This window comes from Struthio camelus, chromosome W, assembly GCF_040807025.1.
Source record: "Struthio camelus isolate bStrCam1 chromosome W, bStrCam1.hap1, whole genome shotgun sequence".
Taxonomy (NCBI): Eukaryota; Metazoa; Chordata; class Aves; order Struthioniformes; family Struthionidae; genus Struthio; species Struthio camelus.
This window is the reverse complement of record NC_090981.1, coordinates 19,763,312-19,772,023: the sequence shown is the minus strand read 5'-3', so window position 1 is coordinate 19,772,023 and position 8,712 is coordinate 19,763,312.

Here is an 8,712-nt window from a genome sequence, read left to right as displayed (position 1 = left end):
ACGGCCGTTTGGCAGCAGAGCAAATGACAACATGAGAGAAGCTGCACTCAGTTAAGTTGCTGCAAGCTGCTACTTCAAATATAGATTACTTGAGGAAAAAATAGGCCAATAATTTTGCTACCAAAATCTTGTAGGCCTTCAAAAAATCGTGTGAGGGCATAGTTCAGAAAATGCAAATGGGACAGAAGAAAATATCCATTGATTCCCTCTGTTCTGGGATCAGTGGTTCTTCTTGGTCCTCTAAATGACTTGTAACATGCAAATTTCTCTCCTAGGGCTAGCAAATTAAAATAGGAATTTGCTAACCTAGGACTTGATTAGCAATAACGTGTGTCATGCACCGGGCCACAGGAGTGCTGGGATTTTTGGATGACTAACACTACTTGCCTTTCCTCCACTTATCTAGCACTTGCAATGAGCAACCCCTCACAGGACCTTTGTGGCCAGCTACATTAGTGTTAGTTATTGTACTACTCGTAGGGGGTGTGTGGCTAATGTCTTTCCTGAAGAGATTAAAAACGAGCACAAAGAAAATAGCCTTGCCTGACTGCTAAGGATTTAGTCAAACAGTTGCCTGAGTCACTTGATATGCATACACATTTCTGACCTCTGTAACATGAAGCACTTAAGCATGGCAGGCTGTGACAGATGTCCAACCTGCTAGCAATTGCCTTGGTTAAAGGCCAGTAAGGCTTTCCTGCTGCTACCCATCTTCCTGCTCACGTGCTCCTTCTTCCTATACTCACCACTATGCCTGTGGTGCAGTAATCTGCTTCAAGGAAAATCAGCTGGGTCGTTTTAAACAGTGTACAAAGGTGCATTGCTTCACCTGTGCTGCCTCTCTGACCTGGATTAGAGCATCCGACTGACCAGTCTGGTAGAGGAAGGAGAAGCTGGAGGTGATGTGCATGGTAAAAACATATTTACTGCCTAGAGCTAAATCTGCAAGAGGCTGCTTTGGATGTATAATTCCCTTTCAGTGGTGCTTAACCATATTCAAGAAAGAACTTGGATGGGATCATCATCTTCTGCACCTCCCCACCACCAGGCTGTAAAAGAAAACAGTAATAGCTAGGTTTTGTGAGATCCCTTCACCCTGGCTCTGCAAAACCCTGAATCAGGCAGCCAAAGGCTGCATGACTGCAGCTTACTCAGCATTGGGCAGGTCAGCAGGGCACAGAGACAGAGAAGCACAGGCTGCATGCAGGCACCACCAGGGGTAGGAGGCAGCTTAATCCAGACTTTATTCAGTCTCTAATCCAATGTGCTAGCCAAAACCCTGCTTTACAATGCTCTGGCCACAGCTATGTGCAATAAGCTCTCTTGTTACCGAAACCGCTGTGTTTTTACCGCGTGTAAAACTGCGATGGGTAACTGTAAAGAGAGACTCATTTTCCTGGATGTTTTCTAGGCCAGAGCAGACTTCTCTCAGTTTGCGAGGCTGTCGCACAGCTGCAAGCGCACACTACTGTCTTTCTCAGAGCCACTGCAGTCAGGCTGTCACACCCGTGCTTCGCTGGCAATGAGGACTTTATTTGATAAAAGCCTGTGTCCCCGAGAAGGGATGCTGGTACCTCCGATGCCTGGCAACAGACTCTGCTGACAGCAAATTGGGAGGAAATAGGTGAAGGCCATCCTCACTTGCTTACTCTCCAGCTCTGCCTACTACCCTTGTCAGGGCACGCGTTTGTACCTGGGGCAGCTGGCAGCTCTGAGCCTGCCTTTCAACATGCTGGCTAGGGAAAAGGAACAAAGGGAAAGGCAGCAATGCTCTGTAAGGAAGGCAGAACAACCAAGTTACCACCACCCCCCCTCTGAAATTAGCTTACTGAAACTCATGGCCTCTCATCTCCCAGTTCCCAGTCTTTCCAAGACTTGCCGTATATTGTGTAGGAAAGGGACATCTAGCAGCTCTAAAACTAAACTAAAACAAGCGTCTGCTTATTTGTTCTCAAGCAGCAGGTGCCCAAGTACCATTATAGGAATCCATCTCTATGCTTAGGTGAGCCTCTGCACTCCAAATAAAACAGCAGGCACTGTGCCTTCTGCCTTGCTTAATGAGCTATTATTTCTATTTCTTTTCTCATTTCCTAGAAAATTAAAGCAGCAGAATAGCATATTTCAGAAAAATATCCCTTGTACCGCCGTCTCTCCTGGTGAAGAGCTCTAGAGGAAACTGAAGCTGAACAAAGGTAGTTCAGAAGAGAGAGGAAGATGTGAGAACTTTGTACTTGGGCCATGCTCACTGTACCCATCCAGTCACTGTGGGAAGACAGCAAGGATTAATAACTCCAGTCCTAATTAATTAAACAACCTGGCAGAGACATATCCAGCTCCAGATTCTCCACTCTCAGCAAAAACAATTCTGGGGTAATTCTACTGAAGTCAAACATACTAAACCAGAATAAGCACAAAAGAAGAGCATAATTATTTTCTGCTCTGCTCCACTGATTTACCAACCCACAAAATAAAGGCTGACTAATCTCACCTCAGCACTGAGGAACGAGAAGCTATGAAATGATGAAGCAGAGAAACAATTAAAACAAATACAAATCATGGAAATGCCACAGAAAACGTATTTTTGTCTCTAGGTTATTTAGGAGAAAAACGAATTGTTCCAACTTGGGTCATATCAGCTGTAATAAAGGTCTATGCCAGAACTTAGTTTGCTCTCTTTTCTTAGTCGTTTAACCCCTTCAGTCAAAATATGTTTTCTGCTTATCTGAGGACCATCATGAGCCAAGCAAATCACTTAACCTTTGCAAAACATCAGTAGATTCTGAAATGCCGATTTCTTGACCCAGTTTCAAAAAACCACCAAAGAGGCAGGTTAACTTTTGACTTACAGAAATGAGCAACTTTGTCATTTGAAGAATTCATTTAAAAAAGAGTTGTGCAAAGTATGCTTCGTATTTACCATTTCCTGCTGGAACATCCCAACATAGAATAACATAGGCTAAGCTACTGGCAAGGTTAGCTTTTCAGCGAACGTTAAAACAAACACAAGCATCAAAATAAGAATGTTTCCTCTGCTCTCAGAGCCTTTTGTTTGCTTTCTATCATAGCAAACAGTTTGATGGCCTGCCCTACTTTCAGATCCATGCTCCAATCAATGAACTCTAGCAGATTTTGAAGTTTAAGATGATATTGTCCCATAGTGAATGTTTATCTATGCTTTATCTACCCTAATTGCAGCCTAATGTGTTAGCAAACAGCTTTTGACTCCTTTCCCTGTACTTATCCAGTTATTCGCTTATCCTTTTATTCCTTTATAACACATCCAAAAACATACTCTGTCCATCTATCCTATTTTTGTGTACTCTGCCCCATTTCCCATAGGCCGACCTCATCCTCCCCAGCATTCCCAATGTATTATTGAGCATCTGAAAGCATGGTCCTCTTTCTCCTCTGCAATACTGCCAGCATCTTTCACCCTGGCTTTACCATCTCCTTCACTGGTAGCTTCCAGTTCCTCATTCTCACTTTCAAGGCCCCTCCTTTTTGTGCAGCCAACTCCAGGGCAGCCCAAGTCATGCCAACAGCTGCTTGCTGCTTTCCTATGGGTTCCCTTGCCCAGCTCTGCTGCTCGTCAGACCCTGCAGGGAGCCACTGCAGCATTAAGTTGATAGAAAAATAATCAACAAACCAACTAACCAAAAAATTTGGACATAAAATTGGGATAACAGGCAAGACAGGGTCACAGCAGCCAATAGTGGCTCAAGCTGCCTTGGAACGGCAATGCTTGGTTCATCTAGGATCACTGACCACTTTTAGATCTTCTACCTTGCGCTCCATCCCTATCTTCTTTCTTTTTGCCATAAGTTCCTCTCACTGTCTCTTTTGTTGTCACCCTCTAATCCCATACGCCATTTCCTTGAGCTAAGATCCTTGCATTGTTTTTTCGGCCTCTGAATATCCAATACCATAAAAAAGCTTAGGATGATAGCTTGTCTTATATTATATCATGGAATATCACCATGACCTTACTCTGCTATTTATTCTGCCTCAAATCAAGACCATTTGGGTCAAATTGAGAGAAGGATGTCTCTACTACTCCTTATGGGGTGAACAAGAATCCCTTATTCATGCGAACAAGCAGTTTCTCTAATCCAGAGTCATGAACAGGTACAATCATAAGCAAATACTTATGCATATGAGCTAGAAAGAAGTTTACGCTCTGGGAGCTATATGAGTATCTTGCACACTTATGGTGCCCAACTAACGTGTTACAATTTTTAAAATACCAGCAACTGCGGTTAAAAATGTAGCATTTCATCAGTGACTCATGAAAACTCAAGTGTTTCATTGGTAAGTAGCTTCCAGGACCAGGTTAAAAGAAACATAACTCAAAGAAGAGCTATATGCTTAGGATGCTGCACATCCTAAGGCACTTCTCAATTGCAGCAGCCACATTGGACTGAGTGGTTTATATCATTATCGCCCAGTCTAAATCATGGACCAATGAGTAGTCTCTTGAAAAGCACAGAAGGTGAGAGACCATAAGAGCTCAGACATAGTTTGGGGATTAAATAAAAGCCTTAGAAGTTAGAAGCTGGAATTCATTCCCTGCTCTTCCTCTGCCTCTTATTTTTAACCTTGCTTGCTATCATTTCATTACGTAAACTATTGAGCTAACAACACTTCCCCAAATAAGTGAACCAGCAATGCTAACTTCATTACTATTACTAAGGAGGTTTGAGACACCTGTAGGGATAGTGGTAGGGAAGTAAACCACAATTATCACCAACTTCCAGCTTTCCAGGCTTTAATGCTGTGGAAGGACACACCTTCCTCTAAGACACAGAAAAGGAACTTGTACTGCTTGCTCCCTTCAGCCCAACTTAAAAATTGGGTTGCAGGAAAACAGAGCCATAAGGTCAGAGAACAGTAAGGTACCAGGTAAAGCGTGTATTAAATAATTTGTTTGCTCTTCCTTGGCAATGAGTACTGAACTGAAATACTTTTTTTTCTTCTTTTGGTTTTTGGAGTTAATGTTTTATACAACAACTGCATTAATCAACCGAGGCTTAAGCAAAGTGAAGTGGATTTAATTACCAGCTAAGAAGTAATGTTCCCAGCTGTGCTGGAATATAAAAGACATTCAGAAGAAGAGGCTTGTGTTTTACACATCTGCCTAATGAATGGTAAAGCTGTTCTGTGGTGACCTCATGTGCAAGAGAGAATTGGAGAACAAATACGTTCTGCCTCTCTTCAGCAAGCTTTACTCTGATCAACAGCGACACCGAGAGGAACACAACGTAAAGAAATGGTTTGCTGCACCTTACTGTCTCTGCTCCAAAATACAGAAGCGTTTCCCTGTTATCTGCAGGAAAGCAGTAAATTGGATACCAAAAAAAAAAAAAAAGGCGACTGATAATTTAGCAAGAGAAAGAGATATTGTGAACGAGATTGTATCTTTCTATCTGGTACCTGCAAAAACCACATTCAAAATACAAGGTTTGACACCTAGCACTGCAAAAAGCAGTATAGTGGCAACTGAGATTTGCAAACAAATGAATTCAATTAATCCACTAGTTTTCAAACACTAGGCATGTTGCAAAGGACAGCGTGTTTTGCACATCAAAGAATACACATTTCAGAACACTGAGCAGAAGACATTGCAAAAGTCCTTGCCAATCCATCATTTTTACTCAGGAATTTAATTCTGTGTGATTACGTCATTTGCCCGTGTACCAATTTTAACAATTTGTGTCCCATTCCACATAAGACAATAAGAATATACACTCGTGCCATACGTGCGCAACACATTGGCGCAGGCAGCACCGTTGAGATGGACGATTCAGAAAAGAATCGGGGAAAAGAGCTCTAGTGTAGCGCCCCATTTACATATAGCTCCTGTTGAGATTAACGCAGAAGACTTGAACGGATTAGTGTAGGGTAGTGAGTCCTGAAAACAGCAACTCCACGTATAATTTCTCATACAGTAACATACGCAGGAGGCACAAATTAGAGTTCTGGTAATCACAAGGTTTTGAACCCATCCAGCAACAACCCATAGATTTAAAAGAAGGGAAATATCACAAGAAAACAGCATGATATAACATGAACGGGTTGTTCTGTGAGTACTGAAAGATAACAGTGAGCTCTTTCCAAGTTCTTTTAAACTCCACACTGAAGGATGGCTGTTTGCAAATATCCAATTTGAGACCGACTATTGACTAGTAGCATCACCTGGCTGAAAACAGTTCCACTACCAACAGTCTGCTATTTTCTCTACTGTTTGAGCCTGTGATAGGATGCAATAGAACCAAAGGTCACAGCCTGCAATTCTGATTTTTCACTATTCATTATAGACGCAATTGCTATATTTGTTTATCAAGTTACAGTGACAACTGTAGACTTTGTATTTTTCTTTGGCTACAGAGAATATAGCAAAAAGAAAGGAAGTTACTTTCAAGACTGTCTCCATCAAGGTCATTTCACAGTAAGCGATACAGTGCTAACAAATGAATTATTGATCACGTGTCATTTACCACTTGTTATTCACTGGTGTTACACACTCAGCGGTAATTAAGTTTATGCAACAGTGGAAGCTGCCGACAGCATTTGTATTAAACCCGCAAGTTCCAATTTGTTGCACACACCAGCAGCTCCCAGACATATTTTATGAACACTCGAACTGCCTTCCTCTGGGTGAGAAAACCCAATGACAGCTAATGCTCTTTACCGTCTCCTGAATGGACTTTCCTAATTAAACTAGAAACTGAGGAGTGTGTTTACAGTATCTTTAAGCCTACTTTAGTTTTATTACTTCATCATAAACATGACTGTTTATAGTCATCTACATCCTTGCCAAAAAAACTATTACAATCCACAGTTGGAGCCAGTCTTTAAATGGCGCTCTGCCCCGACCTGCTTCACTGAAAGCCATTCACCTAGTCAACTCAGAGAAGCTTCTTTAACAACAGGTAACTAAATAAATAAAATGGGGGGAGCAAGATTGCAAAAATCATCTAAGGAATTCAGAGTTGTCTGGGAAGCCGACAAAGTGTTAAAGAATCAGTTGTACGCTACAGGCTTAGACTGTAATGCCATACCAAAACTCTGTGACTATGCCGATATCATGATCTTCGGAATAGTGCTTTAAACACTCGGCAAAAGTCAAAATGAAATTGTAATCTACTGATAGAGACGTGTATTTGCCTACGCAAAGGAGGCTTAATAAAAATTATTCATTATAAACAGAGGTAGTTACAAAGGTGCTTGAAGATGACTGCCCTCTGCAAGACTACTGAAAAGTCTGTGTCGAAGAAGGGATCAGTGCATATCAGAATTCCAAGTTAAGCTTCAAAAAAACCCAAAGTTTAGCATGTAGCTATATAGCACAATCACCCTCATAATTACACTCTTATATTTTTCCTATTCATTCTCACTTTCAGATAATGATTTGAAGATTGGTCAGACATTGGACAACATATCTCAGGACAGATGGCACGGCCAACTTTATTCCTGTGCATAGAAACTCCATTTTAAGTTAAACCAATAGACTCGTGAAATTATTTTACCCAAAAGAGTAAAGAGGCCTTTACTTTACAGAAAAATGCATGTGGCATGAACAGAAAAGGGCTATTTATTTTGAACTTGTTTACCTGCTTGGAATGAGGCTATCCAAAAACTATTAATAAGTGGCAAGAAAGGGAAAAAGAAGCTCTTGACCTTACTTTTCATTAAGACAGTGCACCATAGTGGTTTTCAGTGCCACAGAACAATGTCAATAAATACAACCTCTATAATTTGAGCTATGTTCACGATAATTAAATTTGGAAATTAGACATCTTGCCCTCTATCTGCTAATGATTTATCTGCTGCTCAGGTGACTTCAGTTCTATGTGTGTGTAAAAACGCACAGTATCCTTTCAAAAAAGCTATTTCCTAGTTCAATGACAAAGCACAAAGAACGTGCAGGGAGCTAACCTGACCTTAAGAGCCTCATAAATTTCAGTAGGGAAAAGCTTAGACTACCTGTTCTCTAGAAAGTGCCACCCAAAATACTTTCTGCAACACAGATGTACAATTTCAAATACATAGCCTATTTTAAAACTAGGTATTACGAAGAAAGAAGGCCAGATAGCGTTGCAGTACTTTGGACCTTTAACACAATTTTGCCTACGTTGTTATTACGAGATCTTAACATCAAGATAAATCAAAAGCCAAATGAGAGTTCTAGAATTTGAGCCCAAACCGGTCGGCCTGGCCAGGTTCAGCGATTGTGGAAATTTGGTACTTAAGACTGAGAGGAAAAGAAACTCTTCTCTAACAACAGCGCATTAAAAAACTTTGAAGTTATTCATCGGAAAGCTCCAATCAGCCTAGAGCATCACGTCTTTTCTCTTTTCGGATGCTGAACAAAACTCCCAAATGAGCTCCTGATGATTGTAGTCTTCAGTAGCCAACAGAAAAGCCCATCTAAGGTGAAACAGCACAGAAGCAACTTGCCTTGCCCCAGAAAACTTCCTTCACAAGAATATTCCCTCCTGGCTACATCTCTGATTCTTCAGCTGGTCTGGTGGTAGGGTGTCACAAGAGCCATGACAACCTGAATCAACTGTGAATCCTTCTGGCCTAAGAGGAGATTCCAAGAGACCGCAGTAGCCTGTGATCTTAGCCCTTATGTCCCAATACAAGGGGTAAAAGTCTCCTTTCTGAAGGAGAGGCAGGAAAACTAAAGCAGTCCGTTTAGCCAATGACATT